The 26,710-nt window shown below is 43.3% G+C and overlaps 1 protein-coding gene across 1 annotated transcript in view; it reads left to right on the top strand.

The window, feature by feature from the left end:
- The window catches only part of DNAH12 (dynein axonemal heavy chain 12), a 3,791,933-nt gene that overhangs the window by 759,682 nt on the left and 3,005,541 nt on the right, over positions 1–26,710 (top strand). The window lies entirely within an intron of this gene.

The raw sequence follows: 26,710 nt of genomic DNA, 5'->3' as shown, positions 1-26,710 counted from the left end.
CGCAAAAACTGCTGCATTTCTTTAACTGAGGTGGGTCTCGGGGTGGCGTGTCCTGACGCTGTCCTATCTTTCAGTATCCTTTTACTATTCACTGATATGAACTGTCCTAGGTAGAGCACCTCCTGTTGGCAGTATTGCAACTTAGCCTCATCAACCTTGTACCCCTTGTAGGCCAGGAATTGAGCAATTGTAATGGAATACTTGTGGCAGTGTTGCTCATTATAGCTACATAACTAACAAATTGTCCACGTATTGGATAATCGTACTGGTCACCTGAATGTTCCCAAATCAGCATGCAATATCCTGTTAAAAATGCTCGGGCTCTCACAGTACCCCTGAGGTAACCTAGTATGTTCAAAACGCATCTAGTCCTGTGTAAATGCTGTGAGATACCATGATTCAGGATGGAGTCGAATTGAGAAAAATGTGTTTTTCAAGTCTACTATGGTGAAGTATGTAGCTTCTGTAGGGATACTGCATAAAATAGTCGCAGGATTAGGAACGACTGGAAATTATTTTCACCTATCTTGGGGTAGAGCACGCACTGTGTTTTCCCAGCCCCCTTACGTATCTGGGGCATCTACATCTTTGCCCCACTTCCCACAACCTTCTTCACAATTACCCTTTTTCTTGCTATTGTCATCCGTCCGACCCTACTCATCAACCTACTCCCTCCCACGTGCCTGCTGCTTGGGGGGTCGGTCAAAGAACACATTAACTACACTCCTATCACAATGCTACTTTGTCATAATTTTTTTTAATGTGTTTATTAAGTGTCTGTTGTCGCACATGACCTTTACACTAAACACAGCAAATAAAACATTTACATCAGAAAACATAGAATCATAAAAACAAAATAGCTAAAAATAGAAAATTGACCTATGCTAAAACCTTTCATTTCATAAAAGGAAAACATCACCATAGATGGTATCAGCAGCAGTTAATTTCAATTATATAGGAGTTGGTTTTTCCCAATCTGCGGGGCAGTAATGTATTAATTGTAACCTTATAGAATGACTTTTTCCCACAATTTGCTAGGTGTGGAATGCAGCAGCAGTCATAACCAGGAATTTTGCCCCATAGATTAAACTCCAGAACTGGTATGATGTATAGTCCACACTTGCATGATACCCTTTTTCATATAATGCATGGAGCAGACTACATTGAGTGAGCAGATGCCTCGCAGATTCGACAGCCACGTTGCATATACGGCACAAGCGCACATTTCTTTTAAGACCAGTCCAGACCCCTGTATTTACATAGACGGGGTAGTATTTTAAGTTCCAAGGAAAGGATAAAATGCACCAATTGAGGGGAAAAAGCTGTGACCAAGTAATGACAGGGGGTACCTGTGTTCATTCCCTGAGTGGAGTACAGATGGTACCTCTGCTTATTTGCAAGCTAATCAATGGGTTGGATACAATCGTAGTCCTTCGATTGCCTTTCAAAATCCATTGCATGTACTTCCCCAGAGATTCCGGCAGACACTTGCCTATATTCATACAGTGATTCAGGACCACATTTTGCATATCTATGTACAATACACTGCCCCCACAACAATGTCCATGGTGCTTAGTTAGGTCCAGAAGTCTTCCTCTTCCCTCATCATTTAAAAATATAGAACTCCACAGTTTACAGACAGCCAGTATCCAGAGTATGTGTAAAGAAGGCAACTCCAGTTCCAGTCACATGGCTTCAACTGGAACTGAGTTCGGCAGGCCCAGCAGTGATCTTAAAAGCTTACCCTCAAGACTTTTAAGCCATGATACCGATTATATAGGCAATGTTTCCAGAGCGTACATGATCCCGGGAACTACCGATAAGTTGTATGCAGAAAGTTTTGCCTCCATTGATCTTCCTCCTTGTCTATCAATCACATTCTTGAATGTCAACCATTTCATCCACGCCAATGAGGAGATCACTTTCATATGGCACATAGTGTCTAGTCTGTGGGAAATATGTATGCCCAAATATTTAAATGTCTCAACTTGTTCTAGGCTCGTGCCACCCAGTCGCCAGGTGAACCGCTTCCCCTAATAGGCCCCCTTGCCGATGGTCATAATTTTCGTCTTTCCTATGTTGATGAGCAAACCGTTTAGATCAGCATATTCCACCAAAGCCTCCAGTGAATGCTGGAGGCCCAAAGGTGTGCGATCAAATATAACGGTGTTGTCCGCATAGGTGATACAGTATATTTTCTCACCCCCATAACTCGGTGGACTGTTATGTGCAGCTTCTAGGGCAGAAGCAAAGTCTTCCACACATAGATTGTATAGCACTGGCACCAGGACACAGCCCTGCTTGAGACCAACCTTGGTATGGAAAGGTCTTGTGAGTGCACCATCCTGTGTTAGCCTTACTCTTACCACAGTGTCACCATGCAGGAGCCTAATAAAGTATAGCAAGGAAGAATCCAGTCCCCAAGCACTCAGTTTCTCCCACAATCTTCCCCTGTCCACAGTGTTGAACCCAGAACTGAAGAACTGAAGTCCACAAAAGCCAGGGTCAGGTAAGGTGTCCGATATGAGCATAAGGAGCACCAAGATAGCATGGCTTGTGCTATGCCCCTTCCTGAAACCCAGCTGCGTGCTGTTTAGTATACGTTTTGCACTGGAATGTGTAGAGCTGCTCCAGCAACAGACGCAAAGAAATCTTCAAGCTGCTGTCCAACATGGCCAGTAATCAATACTTTTTAGGTTCTGATCATAGCCCTTCCTTATAAACTGGTATCAAGATACATTCCAACCATGTGGGAGAATAGCGACCGGTCTCACAGACTTAATGGAACAGTGTTGATAATAGTTCAGTTCAGTGCATGGGGTAGTTTTTAAGGACCGCGTTGCAGAAACCATCAGGGCCTATGGCCATAGATGGTTTAGACTTCGCAATTATAGATGTAATATCTGCTTCCTTCACATGATGCCAGACCAGAGAACCTACCGTGCAAACCTTTGGCATACGTGATTTGGGCTCAGCATTGGACTAACAAGTTTTCAGGATATGAGCGGCCCAAGTATTTTCCGAGATACCACACACCAGCCAATCAGAATTTGTAGAAGAAACGTTTCTTAAAAGAAACCAACATTTCCTCATATTTCTAGTCTTAAGAATACTATCTATAAATCACCAGTTGCAAGCATTTTCATTATATTTATAGGCACACAGCCAACTTTTATAAATAGATCTTGCTTTGCATTTTATCTTCTTATGGTTAATAGGTAGTTTTTTGTAATTTCTCGAAGGGTAGCATTAAATCATTTCTTCCTTTTTGCCATTTCCAAATCATACAGTAGCCCTTGCCCACTTCGATTATTTGCACCCGAAATCAGTTTCTTTCCATGAACATTAAGCCTATCGAACACACGTTTCAAATTCCAGTCATATTGCTTCTGAAGATCTGCGTGTGTTTCTATGTTGGTTCTAAGGTTCTAGTTAAAGTGTCTAATGTTAAGAGAGGACCAAAAGAGTCTATTTCCTTGCAAGTTTACCATCGGAAATACACCCAGACATTTCCCTTGCTGCTTGACTGTTGCTTGAAATTCACTGCTCAGGACGGGGCGGTCACTTATGTCAATGGAGGCGACAAACAATTGAGGGGTGTGCTTAGAAATTAGAGTTACCAAATATAAAATCAATGCAACTGCTGTATGTTCAGTTAGAGCAAGTCACAAATGCCGCTCCTGAGCTGCCAGCAACCAGTTGTTAGTCAAAATCTAAAAGGACAGCTCGCCTGGCCAAGCCTCTTGTCCGAGCAGCCGGACCTTGCCTGCCCCTAGCACTGTCTATCAATATTTCAGAGCAGTCGACATTGAAGTCCCCAGGTAAGATGACACCGCTCATGTCCGAAGGGTCTCGGTATCTGCATGCATAAGAGTCTTTGTGGTTATCTCCCCTCCACTCCCTGGCGGGTTATACAAAGTTTGTCATACTATGTCATTATACTGTGAACCTGACAGACTTTAGGGATGGCTTAAAGGAGATTCTGGGGCACTCTGACCTTCACACACATATCTCACTCACTCCCTTCAGCGCCATCCGGCTCCAAGATCCCCACCCTCGTTTTGAACTATAATGTATCCCTCCAAGCACCTCGCAATGCAAAACACATGGTTGTATTTCAAGGACATACAATGTTTGTGCTCTTTGAACATCCTGGACTTGTTTCTTTTACGGTTAGTGGTCACAGGGAACCTGGTGCCATGGAATTCTGGGGTCTCAGGGCTCAGTCCTTTATATGGGCTATAATTCGTGGTTGTCTGGGGATGGGCTGGGTCATGCTTTGGCGAGTGTGAGATAACATGCACACCAGGCACCGGTCTATGATCGCAGCCTTGTAGGGTACATTCCTCTTGAGTCTTTGCAACACTGTTAGACCAATGAATAAACGTGTGGCAGTTTGGGATGGGGGCTACCCTCATGGGAGCCTGGGCAAGGCTGGAGATTTCCCTCGTCTCGCAATTTGGGCCTAATGCATGCACCGCAGCATTTGCCACGCAGGCCTGGTCTCTTAACTACACTTACTAAGATCTTTGCAAAAATGGCAATGTTGCTCACGCTCTGCGCTACACTATGTGGGTTGATTATATTTGATTATCCTGAGGTTATGGTTTGGCTTATTTGGTTTGTTTTTATTGTGTTTTATTAATTTGAAGAACAATGCCAATTTTGATCAGACATTATTTAAAATTACACATTTACAGGTGGCTGACTCATTTCTCAGATATGCACAATGATAAGTGCAAGTGGTGAGCCAGTTTATGAAGGTGTGAACAAAGTGGGACATATCCCAGGGACAAAACAAACAATTACATTATTAGATACTGGTGACATACAAAGGTAACATACAAATGGACTAGTGCTTCAAACGGAAGAGGAGTACTGTACGAATATACAATACTAATTAAATCATTAAGTAGCACTGGAGTTAGTGGTGGGATCCAGTAGGGAGGATGGGGAGAAGGCAGGGGTTTTCCCTCTTTGGGAAAAAAGTTAAATTTAAGCAGTGCTTTGACAAGTCAAGTTAAGTTTATTCGGAATAAGGATCCATACAACATATACAAAGTTAAAAACCATGACATAAAAGGAGTTAATTAAAACAACAAGACAATTAAAACAACATAAACCATCAAAAGAAATAACAAAATGAATCCAGCAGGCTACATCCAAGCATGAGCCATTTGCAGACAGTAACTGCCGTTGCAATTTAAGCGCGTTTTCAATGTACAAAGAAACACATCGCGCAGCAGACAAATCTTGCACTGATAGAAGAAACCTAAAAGCCCTTTGTACATGTCTTACTCCATGAGCCTTCAATAAAGGTAAAAGGAATTTCTTCCTTGGAGTCGTATGGGCAGGACAAAAGTCATCTACCTTATTCCTTAGACATAAACATGTCTTCTTTTCCACACTATTGCCCCCACTGTCATTTACAAATAGTAAGTTTGTTCTAAAATGAAGAACTTTTGCTCTCTTCCTTGGGTCTGTGAACCACTGTGCGTGACCCATAATGTTGGAGATGCAGGTGACATTTGTGTGGTAAAATTGGACACTTTGCTTTTTACCTTCTTTCAAAATTGCTGACCATTAGTTCTGTACTGAGGAAATTTTCATAGCCAAGGGTACGCAGGGCAGATTTAATATAATTTAACCATAATGATGAACTGCTTACACTTGAAAACAATACATTCTCCACCAAGCTTTTTGCGGAGATGGGGATTTCCCCACAGACTGAGCCAAATAATTAGTGGTTTCACAGCTATAAGATCTTTAATATAGGTTCTGCCACATTACTCATGCAACAAGTACCCAGGAGATCCCTGATGGACACCCATCATTTCCCTCAGAAACTTGTTTTCAGTAACCTGGGCCGTATTAGTGTAATCGTACCGCCATACGGCAGCTCCACATTTTTTAGAATGGCTGCTGATTTAGCTAAATAAATGTGGTCCAACGGTAGGCCACCTAGATTCCTGCCATATCTCAGAATGAAACCATTAATTTGGGAAGCCTTTACTTTTTGCTGTTCTGTGTGTGTGTGTGATCCACCTTAAATTGCGAAATATTGTTACACCTATTTAACGAAAGGAATTTACCCACTCCAATCTTTCCTCGTTAATAACTATTTCATTCCCCAATGGTTTACTGGTGCCAATACACATCATGTTTGATTTCCCAATATTAATTTTCAGATCTTTTTGTTCGATATAATCTTTGAATCCCATCACTAGTATTTGGAGACTGTGCTCAGTTTTGGCTATGAGTCATCAGCATATAAAAGTACACATGTCTTTTGGCCTGCCATTTTAAGGACATCACTTGTCAGAGCAGCTAATGTAGTTGGCAGAGAATTAATATAGAGGTTAAAGAGCAGCAGTGCTATAACGCACCCCTGCCTTGCTCCTCAAAAAATCTGGAATGCTTGTGTGATTTTTACCTCGCTTCCCCATCCTTTCTCTGGCCGATAAGTTTGAGTGCCATTCGACTAGCATCTGTAGGATCCCACCTGGCATGCCCAGCTCGTGTAGGGTTCCCCAAAGCTGCCTATGGTTAATGCAGTTCAATGCACTTGATAAGTCCATGAACCCCAGACATACAGTGGTTTTATAACCACACGCATGTTTATCCAGGACTACCCTTAAGTTTAACAGTTGGTCTGTGGTGCCCATACCTTCCCGGAAAACATACTGAAGAGATCCACGGTCGGTCTGGCTTCGATTGTGATGGGCTGGGGTTTTCATGGAGTGGGGCAGTATGACGAAAGCACAGAAGTGAAAAGAGACATAGCAGGGGTGGGTGGGATTCAGACAGAGAGGTTGAGTGCTAAGGAGGAGTGGAGACAGGAAGATACAGTCGGACAGGTACAGAGGAGCAAGACCATTGATAGCTTTGTTGACTAGGAGCAGGAACTTGAAAAGGGAGCCAACGAGCATGGTGTTGGTAGGTAGAAGTGGAGGAGGATCAGGGTCGGTTGCAGAGAGCGCAGATAGTAAAGTTGAGGACTTCGTCTAGTGGGAGAAACAAGTAGTGAGGATTGCACAGAATAGACACAAGCAGTAGTCTAGTTTGCTGAGAATAAGAGTGAAGATTTGAGTTTTAATAGAGTGTTGAATAAGAAATGGACACATTTCATTTTCTGAATGTTGAGAAGGTGAATACAAGCAGTGGAGGCTGCAGTAGTGATGAATTCTTGCAATCGGAGGTGCGCCTTGGGTATGATAGCAAGATGGTCAGGCAGTGGGAGATAGGAGATGGGGCTGACTTTGGAATATACTGACACTGTTGCGTCAGAGCCTTATAGCTGTGGGAATCCCTGCTCGTTGTGAATAAAACCCCTTGTCCCTTTGGATGTTATTCCCAACAACCTCATATTTCTAAATACATTGGGCCTCATTATAAGTATGGCGATACAATAACAACAGCGCCAGTAGTGCTACCGGTGCCCTTGCTACCGTACCGCCATATTAAGAGTTGTGCTTGCGGGTCTCGCTCTGCCCGTGTGGCACCTGCGAGCACAACTGGTGGATGCACCGGCACCGTTATGAATGGTGCTGATGCATCCGAGCTCCCCATTCCCATTCGGCCCTATGATGGGGATGGGGAGTCCCTTATTAGCGGCACACGCGAATGGGCAATTACCGGGTCCTCCAAACTCGGCATGACCCGGTAATTGCCCATTCGCTGGTGCCAGATTTTTTTCGCACGTTTGGAGGTAGCCTGCCTGTATTACAGGCATGACTACCTCCAAACTTGTGATGAGGCCCATTATCTCTGAAGCCGTACTTCTTGGGTCATGTGCTTTTGTCGATCCACCACATTACCAGTAATAAATAGTGCCAGAACTATGTTAAACAAGAAGTCAGATGGGGGCTGCTCTGATTAGCCCTTCACTCTAATAGAAATTATTCAAATAGAAATTATTCAAATCATGTCTTTTGTTTGGAAACATGTTTTGCTTTTGTATCTTCACACTTGGCATTAAAAAAAAAAAGTAGAAATCCACTTCCAAGGGCAAACTTGATTGACCTGTATCCAGGGTACTTTCAATTCATGCAGCAGAAAGCTGTCAAGATGCTTCTCTTCTGTCGCTACATCAGGATAGCAAGTCAGTAAAATATGTAATGTTATTGCCAAATCTATCCCTTAAAATCAGTTTATAATGAATAAATCCAATTTCCAATGAGTGTATTTAAGCACAATATTGCTAATACCTTTGTCTGCTTTTTAAGCAAAAAGATAGGTGTGACATGTGCACAGCCACAACAATCTTTATCAAATTTCTTGATAAGTATGTTTAGCTCTTTAAGATTTGTTCCAGGTTCTTTTTTAACAGACTATTACTTGAGCAATAACCCTAGAAGTGGGAGGGGGGGGTCTTACTGGCTGACAGTAGCCTGGTTTATGATGGCCCGACACCATTGCCAGGCGGCAATGCACCTCACCAAGGAAGTTATAGTGATTCACACCTTGGCATGTTGTATGTGGCGACCAATAGCATTTTTAGTTTGGGCTATTAGGTGTTGTATGCGATGCAGTGCCAAGATGTGCATCACAGACAGGCATAAAGTTTGCCTCTGGTGCCTGGGCATCGAATGCGTAACCGGCGACTGTCGATCTTGCCAGACGATGACTGGTATAGCCTTAAATGAGCGCAAGGCTAAATTAGCAGTGGGTAGGATTGTCCCCAAATACCGTCCACTCCTTCTAAATTGATATCATCCCACAAGTGGAGAGATTCCTGTTCTCACAAAAGGCGATCAAATAAACGATCTCATTTGAGGAACAGAAATTCTTTGTCATCCTCCAAAAAATCAAAGAGAAGACACAGATCACTGTCTTCTTCCTCGTCAGAAAGGGTAGTCTGCCCGACCAAATCTTCTTCTAAAGAGGAGTGTGAACTCTTTAGGAGAAAGTTAAATAAGATCTTCGATGATGAGGCTCCAAAACCTTGGGAGCACAAGAAGATTGGCCATGCTACGGTCGCTGACAAGCATGACGCCAAGGCTAAAACCCATACGCCCTCATGCTAAGCCTAAGACTACTGGAGAGTCTTTGAGCACTCGATGAGATGAGAAATTGTTGAGTCGAGGGCAAAGTCCCTCAAAGTATAAATCTAAATATAAGTCGTCAAAGCCATTGCCGCCTTCGACATCGATACTTCATCGATTAAACCATCAACGCCATCTGTTCAACCTTTGGGAAAAAGTCAAGAAAAGGTATTTAAACCTTTTTTCAACTCACTGACTTCTATTTATGTGGGATATGAAACTACTGATGACACCACTAGCGGGTCTTCAATTGGATCCCATTAATGTCCACAAAGATACTGCTACACCTGAATGTTTTATTTCAGATGAAACTAGAGTCAAACAATGTTATGACTCATTACAAACAGACAGTGGAGTTGACACCTCCCCAGAGCTAGATTTCGGAAAACCAGATCCTGCCGAACATGCAGATGCATCTTATAGATCACTAATGTCCAGGGTAGTAGATTTCCTGGGATGGATTAGACCAGCTCCTTTATTTGAACAGGACAACCCGACAGACCTACTGGACATGGGGCCACAGAAGGACCCTATCTTACCCTTCCATGTGGCACTACAGAAGAGAGTTGCAAAAAACTGGGAAGCTCCAGAATCCAACTGCACAATAAATACAAATGTAACAAAAAAATATAGACCATCAAGTAGTGATCCTAGCTACCTTTCAAGTCATCAAACCCCGGAAAAGTGTAGTAGGTCAGGCTGCTACTGCTACCTCCAAGCAAATGGCTTATCCAACCATACCGCCCGATAGGGAGGACAGAAGGATTGATTCTTGGTCAAAGAAAGTATTTTCTGCTAGCAGCATGGCTTTAAAGTCTGCTAATTCCTCTTATGCCCTAGCAAAGTTTACACACACCATGTGGGACTGTGTGGCAATGGCGGCTGATTACATCCCTGAGGGTGAGGAAATAGACGGTTTCTTGAACCTGATAAGGGATGGCAAAGAGGCTGCATGCAAGTCTTTGCAATCAGGTCTGGATACTGCTGACGGCAAGCACTGTAATACGCAGATTTGCCGGGTTGAGGAAGTCAGGTTTTGCACCGGAATTGCAATCCAGACTCATCAACATGCCCTTTGACGGCTACCATCTATTTGGAAATAAAACTGATGAGAGCCTTGAAAAGCTGCAAACCTTAAAAGCGGCAGCTAAATCTTTAAATGTTGCAGTTGGGCAGCCACAGCCTTTTCACCCCAGCCGATCATCTTGGAAGGGTAGCTCTTTTCTCTACTATTCCTAAGTTGGAAGAGCAAGAGGACAGGCTAGTCGACGAGAACAGAGAAGATTACCTTGTGGTGTATGAGGGAGAGCTGCTAAACCCGCCCAAGCAGCAGCTGTTTTGCCGTCAGCCGCTGCTTCAGCCACCTCTAAACCACTCTGAGGTCTTGTCTCGCAACACCCCGGTGGGAGGCAGACCATCGCTACATTTGAAAGAATGGCAGGCTATTACTTCAGATGCATGGGCACTAGAAACCGTAGTCTAAGGTTACTGCCTCCCCTTTATACAGAGACCTCAGGATCATCCACCAGGAAAACATTCACTAAATGTTCCGGATCCATTCCTGTTGCAGGAAATTTTAACCCTGCCACAGAAAGGTGCTATAGAACCAGTGCCTGTGATGGAGAGGAACAGAGGATGGTATTCTCCCTATTTCCTAATCCCCAAGAAGGACGGAGGACTGAGACCTATCTTGGACTTGATATACTTGTACAAGTTCCTGAGAAAGGACAAGTTGAAGATGGTCACACTTTCTCAGATCCTTCAGCTCCAGGATTTGATGTTGTCATTGGACCTTCAGGATGCTTACTTTCATGTGCAAATCCATCACAAGCACAGGCAGTACCTGAGGTTCTCCGTTGGCGGTTCTCATTATCAGTTTCGAGTTCTGCCATTTGGACTAACATCCGCCCGAGGGTTTTCACCAAGCTGATGGCAGTGGTGGCAGCGAGTTTCAGGAGAGGGGGGGATTCACGTCTACCCCTACCTGGGTGATTGGCTGGTCAGGGCCTATTCTCCCAAACACACCCTGGATCATCTCAGCATAACCTGCCACTCTCTCCACAGACTGGGCTTCTCCCTCAATTACAAGAAGTCCAACATGATACCATCTCAAAGACTCCAGTTTATTGGAGCAGTTCTGGATGCATCCCTGACAAAGGCCTTGCCACCAGAGGCGAGGGCTCAAGACAGTCTGCAGATGGTCTCCGAATTCCAGAGTGCCCAGTGTCTCCCAGCCTTCGACTTTCTGAAGTTTCTTGGCCTCATGGCATCCTGCATTTTTCTGGTGTCAGAGGCTCGCCTCAGAATGAGATCTCTAAAGTGGTCTCTTAGGACTCAATGGTCTCATTCTCAGGCAGGATGACCGATCTCATTCAGGTTCCAAGCAGGGTTGCATAGGATCTCCTGTGGTGGGCCTGCAAGGACAGCATTCTGAAGGGAGAAACATTTTGGCAACCATGGCCGAACATAACGGTAGTAACAGATGCCTCACTCAGAGGGTGGGGAGACCATACTAACGATTTGACAATCAGCGGTCGTTGGTCTCTATCGGAGTCCAAACTGCATATCAACCTTTTGGAACTGAGGGCAACCAGACTAGCGCTGAAGACCTTTCTGCCCTCTGTACAGGAAAAGGATGTCCTGATAATGACCGACAACACAGTAGCCATGTAGTATCTCAACAAGAGAGGAGGTGTAGGGCCACTACCACTGTGCAGAAAGCAATGCAGTTCTGGTTCTGGCCAATTCAGGAAGGTTTCTACCTATCAGCAGTTCATCTATCCAGAGAGGAGAACACAGTGGGGGGGACGCTCTGAGCAGGCAGAGCAGTCTCCCACGAGTGGGGACTAGCTAAGGAAGTCCTTCAAGTGATCACCCTTTGGGGAACCCCTGAAGTGGATCTGTTTGCAAACCAGAAGTTTTGCTTCAGGGAATTTCCTCCAAGAGGAGCTCTAGGGGACGCGTTCGTAGTAGACTGGGAGTTTCAACTCCTGTACACATTTCCTCCAGTCCCCGTCATTCCTTATGTGATCAGGAGGTTGAGAAAGTTTTGGAAATCCATGATCCTAATTGCCCCGTATTGGGCCAGGAGTATCTGGTACCCGGACCCTCTGGACATGTCCATCTGCCCTCCAATACATCTTCCACAAAGAGAGGATCTTCTCTTCTTAGAGGAGGGTCGGCTTCTCCATCCAGAGGTCAAGATATTCAGCCTTTATGCATGGTTTCCGTGAGGCTGAGGTACAAGGATTGGGACCTCCTGGATGACGGAATGGAGATTTTGCTTTCGGCCAGAAGGCCAGCCACAAAATCCTTATACTGCTGTCATTGGAACAAATTCTGCAGCTGGTGTAGGGAAATGGATGTAGACTCTTTGCAATGCGATACACCTACGGTGTTATCTTTTCTACTACATTTGGCAAATCTGGGGATCCAGATTGGAACAATCAAAGGCTATATTCAATCGCACCTCGGAAGAGGCATCCTATTTCAAAATTCCCTTAATTAAATTCCTTAAAGGACTCAAAAATGTGTTTCCTCCCTCCTACAACATTCTGTGTACCAACTTGGGACCTTATCTTAGTTTTGGATTGCCTACCCTTGGAACTGCTTGTCAGAAAGTGTGAGCGTGGCAGTTAGTCTTCAGGGAATGGCTGGATCAGAGGTCCTTGAGAACATATGGCTGGCCCGTTCAAGAGGGCCAATCTACTGATGGGGCATCCCAATCTGGGACGGGGGGCAGGGGGAACAACATGTGTAGTTGATGAATTATCATTTACAATATTGGCTTGTCTGCTGGATTCTATGGATAGTGTGTATGACTCCTTGAATTTTGGAGTAGAGAGAGGTTAGGCAAACCCTAAAGGTTCTTGTGGGGAAAGTACATTTCCTGGAAGGATATATTGTTGCGTCAGACACATGCCCCAGTGATCTGTGCTGTCCCTGAGAGGTCTAAAAATTAGCCTATGACCAATATAGAAATGGAAACCCCATCGGGCCATGTATTGAGAAAGATTGAGTGATGGACTCTGAAGTGGCACTTTTACCACCAGTATCAATTTTGGGAATGGGCTGTGCGGACGCAGAGGCCATTCTATGTAGTAGTTTGGTTGAGGCGCGCCCGCCTGTTAGAGGTCCAAAAACTAAGGTAAAACCAGTGCTTGTAAAGAAATAAAAAAAACTGTAATCCTCCCCCTAAACAGAATAACAGAGGATCACATAAATTCCTTAGGAATTTAAGGAGGGAGGTGGACAAGGGAACGGTTCTGGGCAAAGAAGATCTTGATCGGAAAAGGGACTTTTTCAAAAGCAGGAAGGGAAAGGGCAAAACTGAGATGGTTACTGATTCAGGGCTGGTAGAGGCAACCACGCCTGAGGTTAAGGCTTTCAAGGTTGTTGAGCAAGTTGAAGAAAGTCTGTCCTTTGATTTAAGTAACATCTCAGTGTAACCAGTGGAGGACGAGAACATAGTATGTGGAGGTGAGGGGGAAATCAAGAGGGTCCATCTCAGATTGTCCCAATAGTGGGGTTCGGAGGGGGTAAGGTATGTATTATGAGGGAATCAGTTGCTCACTATCTCTAGAGCGTTAAACCGTGGAGGACAGAGTGGAGTGATCCTGGGGCGGTGGATTTGAGACCTGCATTGGGGGACCAGAAATGTTTTCAAAATTTTTAAGGCCTACAGTGGTAAATGAGGCAGTCATATTTGGTAATACAGAGTGTTAGGCAGAATCCAGTGCAGTTCCCTTAGGGAGCACAACAGCATATTAGGACTACAGGAGAGAGCAATAAATCCCCTTTGGTATCAGTCTGTACCACAAAGATTTAGTTGGTAGCTGTGGCTGAGCAGTCAGACTTATCTCAAGAGGGAGATGAGCAGTATTCAGGGTTTACACAATAGGTATCACAGTACTATGGGACAAGGAAACACTGACCAAAGCTTTGTATCAAAAAGAGAATATATTTATTCTATACACATCTAGTTCAACACATAGATCACAGTTGATAAAGTAAGTTAAGTTTAGTCAAGGAAATGTATATACAACTCCCTATTCAATTGTAGACATGTTTGCGGTAGAGTGAAAACTGAGCAAAACAGCACAGCGAAAACCAACTACAAATGGCACTCAATTTAACGAAAGGGAGGGAAAGCACAAGTTAAACCGAAATATCTTCAGACACCCCCTAGCAACACTTCCCTGAAGTTTTGTGAACAAGTAATGCACAGTGACACTTTAGCAGAAAGATAAGTGAATGAAAACTGAGCAAAATGGCACTCCACAAGTTAAAACAGTAGGAAGGAAGAGGGGTTTAGAAGATTCAGGTGCATCAACACTTTTCTTATTGAAAATCACTCTAGTAAGAGTAGATCTAACAAATCAGCCAGAGTCAATAGGCCTGAGCCAGAGTCAGTGGTACAGGACCAAGAGTTTAGGAGCAAAAATGTTCTTGTAGCTGCAGTCAAGTCTTGGTAAACGAATATTGAAAAGGTAGATGCGAGGCGAAAGACAATGTTAAGAGAGAGGGCCGCCAACCCAACAAGTAGATAAAGGATTGAAAACACCTTTAGGGCTACCACGGGGAAAGGGAGGCCTGGCGGAACAATGTACCTTAAACGTGAAGAAGTGGCTCCTGCGGTGGCGGTTGTTCTTGGTAGTTCCTGCAGTTCGAGGGGTCCAGCAGAGGAAGAGAGGCTCTCGTCCTGCACTACCCAGGGATGAAACCAGCCGCGGTGCTGCCAAATGAAGTTTAAAAGGTACGCTCCTTTTAATTGCAGGTCGATAGCTGCCTGGCTATCCGGTCTCCAAGTGCTGAGCACTGTCGATTCGGTGTCCGGGGGAGCGATGGGTGAACTGGTTGTTCCCACCAGCTCAAGGGAAGAAGGCTCTTTCGATGAAGATCTTCTCTCGTCGTGTGGAAGAAAAGTGGTGAGACGATCCGGCAGGGCTTCACCGGTGGTGTAGATGCTGAAGATGTCTGTGGCTTCTCTCCCCTTTGGTTCCGTAGTTCCAGTGGCGACACCTTGCTCTTCCAGTCCTCAAGACCCTGCTTTTATGCAGAATGAGACCCATTCATACAGCCTAGCTGTCACTCACACAGTGGAGTGGTGTTCTTGGCAGGAGATCCTCCAGCCTATCAGGTTGGAGTGCGACCTGAGTTGCTGCGGCAACTCTGTCCAGCGGTTCTACTCCCACTCCCAACAACAGACCCACCCAAGACTCACAGGCGCCAAAAGGAGGGCTTCTTGGCAGAAGCCCGACAAAAGAGCAAACAAAGGATCCCCGGCCTGGATTAGGAGTTTAGAGTAAGACACGAGAAAGAAGTTATATTCAAGTTCTGGCAAATAAAACCTACCGGAGTAAAGTTAATAATAGAATAAACCGGCGGTATGTTAGAGGCTGTCAGTAAAAGTGTTAGCCTCGAACAATGGGAAAATCCCATAGGAAAATATTCGCGGTTGAACATTTTTGGTAGCAACCACTGCCACCAGCCAGAAACTTTAGAGAGCGGGACTTTAAGGTACCCCCTCGAAAATGAACCCAAGGGAAAAACTATTAACCCTTTCCAGTACCTCCATAGTAAGATGGGTTGGACTGGTTAAGTTCAGAAGATTTGACTAGTAAAGTCAATGGGGACTTTACATGCTCTAGGAGACAGTAGTCAGTCCCAGGGTATGGAGTCCATGAGGGTGCTGTATAACACATGTGCATAAAGATGGTTCCTATGGGTGAGAGAGAATCCCATAGGCATTAAATACAAAAATAGCCTAGAACACACATAGCAAAAATGCCTAAGAGTGAGAAAAAGAGTCTCACTCTTAGCAGGTAAATAGAAACAAACCCTTCAAATCCAGCAAAGCTGCTGAGGGACTCTATAGGTAAGGGAAATTAGCCATAGAATGAGAATTCTCCCTAACACAGAGTGTCCCCTATATTCAATCCCTGCACCCTTGCCTGGTACCATCAAAGAAAAGAGGTTGGGGATGCCTAAATGCAAACATCCCCAAACAACGGTAGTCCAAGTCGGCAGCGGGGTTAAAGGGTATACCCGGGTACCTATCAAAAAGAAAGTCAGAGGATGTGGTGTTCTGTTTATATCTCAGTCGCCTGTTTGTTCAAATAGAATTAATTTAAATAGACAGTATATCTTGTCCCTGTTCGAAATCCCGAGCTTATGGTTGGTTACAAGTGGGCGACATTGAGCAAGTGGAATTTGCTTACAATGATTGCCTGGATATTGTCAAATTGCATTTACGTTCACAAATTGTCAAAAATGCAATTCTTGTTGAAAATGAATCATTCCTCTCTTTAGGTTTTGAAGTTGCTGATGAGGGGGTCTCCATATTTCAAAATTTACGTCCCAAGAATTGGGGGTTGGGGAAAGGCTAGTGGAACGCCAAACTTCTACACAGCCAGATATGGCCAGGTCCTTGCGGTAGACTGTAAAATATGGGCAAAAGGAAGTGTATTATAGTCACCCGCAATGGTTGGATTACAATCAGGCAGCCTGAAATCAGGATTTGACTTTTGTGTCCTCGAATTCTAGGGGTTTTGTGAACATTGTCAATAACCCAGATCTGTTTTCCTCTTTTGATCTTGTGTGTTTACAGAAAACTCTGTTGATGGATACGCCAATTATAGATGGTTATGACGTAGTTTATGTCGAAGCCGAACAAGGCTCCAGGGGTTGCCCTTTTGGATGGCTATTGATTGCTATTAAGAGAAGTTTGGGTCTTGTATTCCGAAAAATAGATCTGAAAAGAAGGGACAAATTTTGTTGGAAGGGATTGGAAAAGACGGGGGAGGGTTTAATCAGTGTTTGCTGGTAAACCTATGTCTAAACCCTGAATCTGTTAACATGGTGGAAGCACTCAATTCCCTGTCCTTTCTTTTGCTGGGGGAAATTCCAGAAGATGGAGCTTCGGTTATGGTTCTGGGTGATTTCAATGCAGAATGTTTGGACGATCGCTGGTATCACGAACCGGCAAGGTTAAAAACGGCAAGGGAAGTACGTGATAGGGGGCAGAGGGTACGCCAGGAGTTGGAGGCGTGGGACATGGTGCCGTTGAATGGATACTTCATGGGTGACACCCCCCGCCCCAAGCTGTACCTGGAGTAATGGTCCCTGGAAGTCAACCATTGATTATTATTTCCTGTCAGTTGACTTGTTTCAGAAAGGTGGTACCCTGAATGTAAAAATCTCAGGATTGAGCGATCATGCTATGGCCTGTTGCCAGCTCCCATTTTCTGGGTTAACAAGGTTTGAGGGTAAGGCCTTGAACCGTGAAATTGACCCAAGGAACCATCTTGTAAAATGGTCTCCAAAAGTAGTTACAGCTTTGATAGAAAGATTGGGAGTCTCTTATTTTAGTATTTAGTATTTATTTTATTTATATTGCGCACCTAACCGATAGGTATCAAGGCGCAGAGGCAACAAGAGGATTGCAAAGCTTGGTTACATGCAAAGGTACGCGGTCCGGCTATGGTTACAGTGCTGGACCCGTAAAATGGAGACAATGCACGCCGAGGAGGCATAAATTACAGGGATAAACAATATAGGCAATATTATATACAAGGTGCAGGTTGTCTCATGACAGATATCTACGCCAAACAGATGACAACCTAAATGTACATATTGTGTATGTTCAAAGGCGGATGTTCTGTGTTCCGCTGAAGAGTTTGCCCCCTCTATTTATAATGTTTTGGGGGCTTTATTGCCAGTTAAACAGCTGCAAAAGGGATTCAGGAAGGTTGGCCACAATCATGGCTTTGATCCGCTAGTCCAGGAGCAGAAACAGAAGATGTGACTAGAGATCAGGGGGCTAAGGGGGACTGGGTCATCTGGGGTGATAGGGGAGGTTTGTAGGGTTAAAGAAATGTATACAAACTGGCTAAAGGGCCACAGATTTCTGATGGGGATTAATGACTCTGAGAAAATGTTGACCTGTATGCTAGGAAATAATACTATGAGATTCTGACAGTTGATTTAGCCAAGGGGGACAGACCAATACCTCCAAATCCAAGCAATATATGAAGTTGTATGGGTTTCTTACTTTTTGGAAGTTTATATAAAGGAGGGTGTGTTGGGGAGGAGGGAGTGGGTTCCGAATCTGAACATGTTGGCTGGTGGGGGGCCCTTACTTGGACCCTGGATGATATTGCACAGTTGATTAAATCTAGTAAAAAAAAGAATGCGCTTGCACCGGATAGTTTGACCAATTTCACTTTCAAGTCGAAAGTTCTTCCGTGGGCCCAACTTTTGTCATCTTTGGTAACATTTTGGTAACTAGGAATCTCCTGGCGACTTGGTGTAAGGCCTTGATTGTCTTAATCTTTAAGGAAGGTGACAGATTGTCCCTGCCGTGTTACAGGCCGATTTCATTGTTGGATGCCTCGCACAACATTTTTACCAAAATTATCCTAAAAGAATTACAAGACTGGGTAAGGGGTGCTAATTGTGTGGACCCCAACCAGGCAGGTTTTAAGAAGGGGGTGGGGAACAGCATGAAATAGCTTTGGTTTGGTGCTTTTCAATGCGCACTCAAAGGATAAAGGGAGGCCGGTTTATTTGGCCTTCCTGGATATTACTAAAGCTTTTGACCACGTTAAAAGGGCCATCCTCTGGAAGTGTCTTTCGCATAGTGGATGCCCCCAAGCACTGATTGGCATTTTGGAGCCTCTGCATCGCGGAACAAAAATCTAAATTAGACTAGATTCTCATGGTAGCTGCGGCAGGGGTGTGTCCTAGGACCATTTTTATTCTGTTTTTACATAAAGTACATTTTTGTGTTTTGGAAAACTGCTTGGACAATCCGGCCTAAACTGGGAAACCTGGCAGTACAATACTTAGCCTACGCAGATTAAGTTATCTGTGACATGACTCCGATAGGCCTACAAAGAGCCATAAAGGCGGTTGAGGATTTCTTTAATAAGCTTGATCCTTCAATCGACACCTTGAAATCTAACGTTTTGGTGCTCAACAGGGTGAAGAGCAAATTGAAAAGATGTGGATGGGATTTGCGAGGTCACGCTTTAGAGGTGGTTAATTCATATACATATCTAGGCTTGTGCATTTACGACGGGCACAGTTAAAAACGGGCTTAAAGCTGAATTAGTGTCGACATCGCTGGCAGCGACTAGCCAATTGATCCAATTCGATTACAAGTTTGGAAGCTTCTCATTTTTCCGTCTTGAAATTGTATGAACACAAAATTGTCCCAAAGTTAGTAAATGACCGCAAACAAGGGAAGACAGGGTTTGTTGGGCAAGGTTAGAGGCCAAGGTATGGAGATGGGTGCTGCGTCTACCGGCCTCAGTCCCTATTGCAATAATTCTTTATGAATTTGGGAAATTGCCAATTCAGACTGTGATTGAATGGGGAAAACTTCAGTTGTATGCTGAAATAGTCTCACCTCCGAATAACTTGTTCTTCGTTTACCAGAATGAATTGTGAGTTAAAGGTACTTGTAAAGTATTGAAGATTTTGGGAGTAAGGTGTACAAAGACTCTTTCTAAAATAGATGCATCAATGGATGAGTTATCAATGAATCCCAACAAAGTACAGCTAACATTTTTAGATATGTGTGGATAGAGCTTAGCGTTTTTTTGTTGAAATATCGTTGCTTTAATGATATTTTCACCTGGACACTGAAGAATTATAACACCCCAGCCCCTTATTTGAGAAAGCATCCATCTAAGGAATTTAGGACCCAAATGTTGAGGCTAAAGTTAAATCTGTTCCTCACTATGGATGTTTTGGGCAAAAGGACACACGTCCCTCAGGGGGAAAGGCTTTGCAGGTATTGTGCTTTAAATGACGAAACTCTAAAATATTTGTGTGGATCTTGTCCAGCTCTGCGTCTGTTGTGGGTGGAAAGCCCTTAGCTCTCCCCATGCATACTTGAGGAGGATTTATGGATCAGAAGCCTCAATACAACTGAGATTTCCCTGTCTATTAGGTAACTAAAATTTTAGAAAATTGTTTTGGTATAAGAGAAAGGGATACTATTCTCCTTCTCATATTCACTCTTAGCATCGTTTAGATGTTAAATGGATGGAAGCTGTCAATAAACCTTACTGTTAGGTTGGTTGGGCCATTCAGTACTCTGTGGTATTATTATGTTCCCTTGCTGCTGATTTAGCACTGTTTTAGTTCGTGTTACATTTGTAAACTGTTTTAATGATATGATTTATTAGGATTGTGACTGTTGATGATGTGTGATGATTTTTATAGTTGTAAAGTTTAGAGTTTAAAGTTTGAACTCTGACGTTTTAACTCTGTAAAGATCTGTAATTGCAAGTAATTGATTGATTGTGTTTCCTGTCATTTTAAGTGTCTATAATTGATTTGTGAAAAGTTCAGTTTTGTACTACACACACAATAAATAAATTAACTTTGTTTTAAAGTTTTTAACATACACTCCTTTAGAGCCACTTCCCTCCTGTCCTCTAAGACTGCTAACTTACAAAACCATTTTCTTTCATCAGCCCGCAAGGAAAGTGAGTTGAAAGCATTATCGTGTAAAACCTCCTTTTAACACCTTTTCCAAGGATAAAGTTGTTCTTAAGGTAAAACCATCATTTTTACCCAAAATTGTATCCGACTTCCATCTGACACAAAAAATTGTGCTTCCGGCTTTCTATCCTCCACCTCATCCTGGCATGGAAGAGGAAAGGTTTCAAAGACTCGATCCGAGGAGAGCCCAAAGCTTTTATATATCTCGGATGGCAACGTTGAGACAACATGATCAACTTTTCATTGGCAATACAGGGCACAAGATTGGTATGCCAGTCACTAAACAGACTCTATCCAGATGGATTATACTAACTATTTTGGAGTGTTTCAGGTTAGTTGGGAAAGATCCTGCGGACAGTTTGAGGGCTCATTCCACTAGGGCCATGGCAACTTCCTCTGCTCTTTAAAGGGGGGAGTCCCAATAAAGGACATCTGTGAGGCGGATACATGGTCCACTTCCACATGTTCAGAATACATTACTGTTTAGACACTTCTAACAACAAAGGAAGATTTGGAAAGGCAGTGCTATGCTCCATTCTGGACAAACAATAACTCTCAATTCTTACTCCCTCCTCCAAAACAATTTAATACTGCTTTGGGAGGCTATCAAAGATGAGGAATACGTGGGAGGACACAATCCATTCGAAGAACAAGTTACTTACCCCTGCTAACGTTCTTTCAACTGGATGTTCCTCCCACGTATTCCTCATCGCCATCCCAACCTACCCCAATGTAGAATTTACGAGCTTTGGACTTTGCAGTCTTTTAAAGTCTGGTAATTTGAAGACACTTATCAAGGCCCTTAATTCTGCATATGGTGGCCAAAAAACAGACTGAAGCCAAGGGGCGCTGTGCGTGGTGTATGTACTCGACGATGACGTTAGCCGAGATGGAAGCCCTTGATGGACATCAAGTCAACCGCCTCGATGCACAGCGCCCTCTCCCGACAAGAGACATTTTTTCTGAAGCAGCAAAAGATGGAAATGAAGATATCAAAGATGAGGAATACATGGGAGGAACATCCAGTCGAAAGAAGATTACCAGGGGTAAGTAACATGTTCTTCTGCTTCATCCAAACCCTCTGCATCCGCCTCCCCCAAGTACTCAATACACAACTTTCGCCACCTGCCCTATGGGCAAAATATTTTGTCCCATTGTCCGTTTTAGCTAAGGTACAATTGCTACCACCTCCCAGACACACTCTTCTGCCCCACCCCCCAAAGCGTGCACACACTTCTGTCCCATCCTCTCTATTCTGTTTCTCAGAAACTTGCTCTTCTGCCACCTGAGCCCTTTTGATGACATTCTTTCGTCCCCTATTACTCTTGCCATGTTAAGGGATTGGGCTTCCTGACAGCAAGGAATTAAGGATTTTGTTTTTGGGGAGCAGAAAAGTGGTTCTTATTCCTCTGTTAAGGATTTCAATCAGGCGACACACACCTTGGTCTCGGCCTAGTATGCAGCGCATGACTGAAATGCTTATCTCTTTATATTGATTCAATATTGAGATGGTACACCACTCATATCACACACCTTTTTCAAATACCCCGGGTCACAATGGACCATGACCAAGGCTGGTTAGTAAAATACAATATTTATTTATTTTAAAATTCAAAGGCAATCATAAATGTTTTAATATGGAGCAGCAATCACCAATGGGGTGATAATTATAATAAGAATGTGAGCAATGCACTGGGTTTAACTTTCTACTGGAACATATACACAGCACTGCAGAATAGGAGCACTTTTTGATTTAGGAAAGATAGCACCTAAGTTAGAATTTCCCCCTGCAATGTTCCCTCAACCCACAAATAATCAAATCTGAGTGGATAAACAGACACAGCAGGTAATCAGGCATACGAGGCAAGAAACGGAATCCAAATCTGAACTTCCCTCCCCAAATAAGAGAGAAAATCAGATTTTAAACCCCTTTCAATGTTATAAAGTGACACTTGGAAATGGACCAATGAATAATGAATGTATGTTGAAAACCTTAAAGCAAATATAATTCCTCACTAAAGCAACAATGCAAAAACACTAACAATCACAAAGAATGGATTACCAAAAGCATACAATTCGAGTGGAAAGCTTAAAACAGATTGCAGCAAAATGACATGTGTGAAAGTTAGATTTTTCCAATTCCCGCCTAAAATTAACCAAAAGGTTTTTAATAAAAATGGGTGAAACACACTGATTTGGAGTGGGTTGGGATTTGGTTGGGTTGTAGAGGTATATCTCAGGTACAATATGGAGGTGAAAGTAAGTCTCAAGCTGGTAAATTGAGAGGGATATGGAAGGTAGAGTGAGGTTTGTTTTTAGGAAAATAGAGCAGTGAAAAGAGGAATCTGCTTTAAAATTGAAAGGGAAATCTCACTTAAACTAGATTTAATGGCTAAAAAAAGAGGAACGCCACCCGTGAATATCAAACGTTACGCTGCAGTTGTAACCCTTCATGCAGTGTACCCCTTTTCTTAAAAGAAAATGTATTTATTTAAACACAATATCGCTGATGACTTAGGATCTATGCAAGACAGAAATGAAGAGAAACGTGGCGCTAGCACTAGAAATCAAGGGCAAAGTTACAATCAAGGGCAAAGTTACAAGAATGATTCTGACAGTTTTAACAAGTTAGCAGGGTAAGGATGGCTTTGAGAGGGGATAAGGAATAGGCAAGACAATGTATACTGTTGATTTGTATGGGTTGGTGATGATACTTACAGTCCACTTTTAGTTTGGGATTTTTGACAGCCAACGGTCCTGGTCACTTCACAGCAGGGCACCTGGCAAACAGCTGGGCAGTTCTGGTCACTAGATGGCACTTCTGGACTGGCAATTCTGGTCACTGGATACTATAGACCAGCTGGAGGGCAGCTTTGCAGGATGCAGGCAGTTAGTAGGATCAGGATACTTCCCAAAAACACCATAGCTTTCCTCTTTGGTTATTTGGGAATTTTAGTGGGGTTTCAGATTTGAGGCCTTGCTGGAGCAGGCTCAGCAATGCGTGGGTTCTGCAGTGGGCCCTGGAGTAGGGTCAGCAATGTTTTGGCCTTGTAGTTGGGATTGTAGTTGGGATCTGGAATCTGGACGGATGGAAAAGGAACGCAGCGCAGGAACGTCAGGAATGGTGTCTGTCTAGAGTCTTGTCAGGGACTCTAGTGACATCATCAAAGTATATGACTGGGGCAGACTTAACTGAGCACGCCTCTAACAACAGAATTGGACAAGGGTGATGGTCTCCGCCTCGCTCTCAGCTGGTTGGATTTCAAGAAAATTATGTCAGATTTATGGTGTGAGTTTTACAATGTCCAAAAACCTCCCATGGTTATTTTAACTAAAATCCGATTTTGCCACAAACATACATTTATACAATTGCAATCTCTTAGCAAATTATATACACAGGTTACATATTTTGTGCAGCACATCGCAGTCCGATCCTATGGTCCGTGAGACCTTATTTCGACCTTCTACCAGTTTTTCACGCTTTTCAATGGGATTTATATTACTAAAAATTCTAGAACTTTATACATGGGTGTGGATTATCATAAGGGATGTATGTACACAAATTTGCATTTGCAACATAGATACTTTTCTTGTAAACTGTCATATTTTTCCATTTCTGTCCCTAAGGTGTCAATGAATTCTACCTAGTCTTAAAAGAAAGCCCATAAAATTATGTTTACAACTGCAAACTTTTTACATTTTTACTAATTCTTGCTGCAGAGATAAGTCTTTACAGTTTATTTATAAAATAGTCTTTGGAAGCAAATGGCAGTCCATGTCACTGGATCATTTTTTTTCCTTGTAATTTCCTTCAAAGCAAGGTGGGTGTTTCTCACAGGTTAGTGCCCCAGGACTTCTATTGTCACAGTCTGGAGCACAGACGAATGTCTGATGAGCGTGTGAACTTTCTTTGTCCTGGCCCATTCAAAGTGTTTCAATATGGCAATTATCACTTTCGTGTCCTGAAAGTTTATGGTGTGTCTCCCTTCCTAGGAGGAAGTTTCAGGGCTGGCAACTGGAATAGCTGGTTTTTTGGGAGCTTGCAAATTCAGCCCATGTGTTCTAAATCTTTATTTTCTTATTTTGGGTCCGGAATTAAAACAAACCTGTGGAATAAAAATAGCCCCTGTATGTATTTTAACCAGCCACAAACCCCTTTGCATTACTAGGTAATGGCAGTTTACTTTTTAAATGGGCATTTTTCTCCTTTAGTTTTGCAAAAGCCCATTTTTACACATGTGTTGAAAACTGCTAGCATTTCCTTTCAAATTCGATTTTGACATGTGCCTTCCCAATATTGGCTTGCAGCCATAGTTAGTTTCTTGTACACAACAGTCTGTACAAGGCAAAGGTCTCCTGGAGTGAGAATGTGCACAGAGCTATGATTTCTTTTGCAGGGTTTATTCCTTTGACACTTTATAGCACAAAATAAAGTGTTTCCCGTGCACAGCAGAAAGTGAAGTTTTTTGTTGATTTCTCTGAGTGGGTTTGACAGGGCCTGTCATTCAGGGATTATGCCTGGTTTTGGTGAGGCACAATGAAATATCCTGGCCATGGCAGGGCCTTTTTAATCACCGTAGTTTAAGACAGAACAGATGGAATTAGCGTCAAAGCATCATTTTAAAGGATGAAAATGTTTCATTTTGAAATGGAATTTTGGGTTTTTCGCAAAGCAGTACTGCCTTTTCACTTTATTCCCTTCAGAACACACTGGCACACTCCTTCAGTGTGTCCCCTTGTTCCATCTTGCCTGAATTATGCTAGGTAGGATGGTGCAGCCATCTTTTTGTTGCTGTTGTTGCTGCAAAAATGCAGTTTTGAGGTCCTGGTGCGCACAGGAGCCAGCACATCCATTTACTGTTTCTTGCGCATATGCAGCTTGGTGATGTGGGTCAATATATCCCACACCTCGCTGGCGTATTTTCAACAAGTAAATTCTATATTTTAATGAGAAAGTCCAAACTATTGGCACTGCCAAGGCTTGTTTAATTTGTGAATTTGTTAAAGAACACAGTTTCCAAAAGTGGCTGCAATGGAAAAGGTAGAGGGGAGCTACTCACAGTCCTGTCTCCCTTTGCATGGTGGCCGTTTCAGAAGAATGGGACAGGTGGCCCACCCGGAGGAGCAGCAACTGCAGATGAGTAGCTTTGAGAGTTGAAGGAGGGATGCGTATGGGTCAGTACTGCAGATCAGTGGGGCAGGGGTGACTGGCGGTCGAGAGCAAAGCCCGGGAATGAGGATGATGGATTACAGCTGCTCAGAAGGCGGGCAGATCCCATTTGGTAAGTCCTGCATTTTGAGATCCCTGATTGGGAGGTTGCTTCATTCCTGGTGTCCCCTTCTGGGTGCTAATTTATACACATCCTGATCCAGAGTTTGGGGGCACCAAATTAGTAAGCATTGATTACATTCTTTTGGCAACCCGTTAAGGTTACAAGACTTGCCATCTTGTAAAAAAACAGTGGCAGTAATGATCTTGTCTACCTGGATCTCTGAAATGCCATCAATTATTTTCGGCAATCATTAATACGTTTAGGATTAATCAGGGTGCAGGTTACTAGATCTACACTTGTGCATTGATAATAAGTTGATGTTACTAACTGGAGAAGGGGGGCGTGAGGGAGAAAGGTGAAGGTTTGAAAGTGCACTTTTGTAAACCTTACATGGGTACTGGTTTATGTAGCACTAAGTCATTAGGCCCATGGTCCTAGCCTACCTTGATTATTGCAACAACCTCTTCAAAACTCTGATCCAATTCGTCCAGAACAAGGCAGCTAAGATGATACTAGGCTTGAAATCTAGAGTCCACTTGACAGCAGCCCTAAAATTGCTTCACTGCTGCGCATCAAGAAGCTTATCATTTTTAGATTGTTCATAATGGTGCTTTATAACTCCACCAGAAAATCAAGCAGTTTTTGCCATATCAATGAACTCAGATCAGCCAGCACAATGAAAATCGGCCACACTTATGAAGAAGAAAATTGGAGGCTGAACTTTGGCTCACAATGGCGCCACTCTATAAAGAATATCCTCCCTCTTCCTCTGCGGATTGGGGAACACCTCTCGGATTCAGAAAACTTTTTTAAACCAGTTTTTTTAAGCAGGCATTCTACAATAAGGGAATAATCCTTTCCAGGCATACACCAAATACC

This window comes from Ambystoma mexicanum, chromosome 2p (assembly GCF_040938575.1).
Source record: "Ambystoma mexicanum isolate Mex_15411 chromosome 2p, UKY_AmexF1_1, whole genome shotgun sequence".
Taxonomy (NCBI): Eukaryota; Metazoa; Chordata; class Amphibia; order Caudata; family Ambystomatidae; genus Ambystoma; species Ambystoma mexicanum.
Note: the sequence above shows the minus strand (reverse complement) of the source record. Positions and strands in the feature narration are given on the sequence as shown.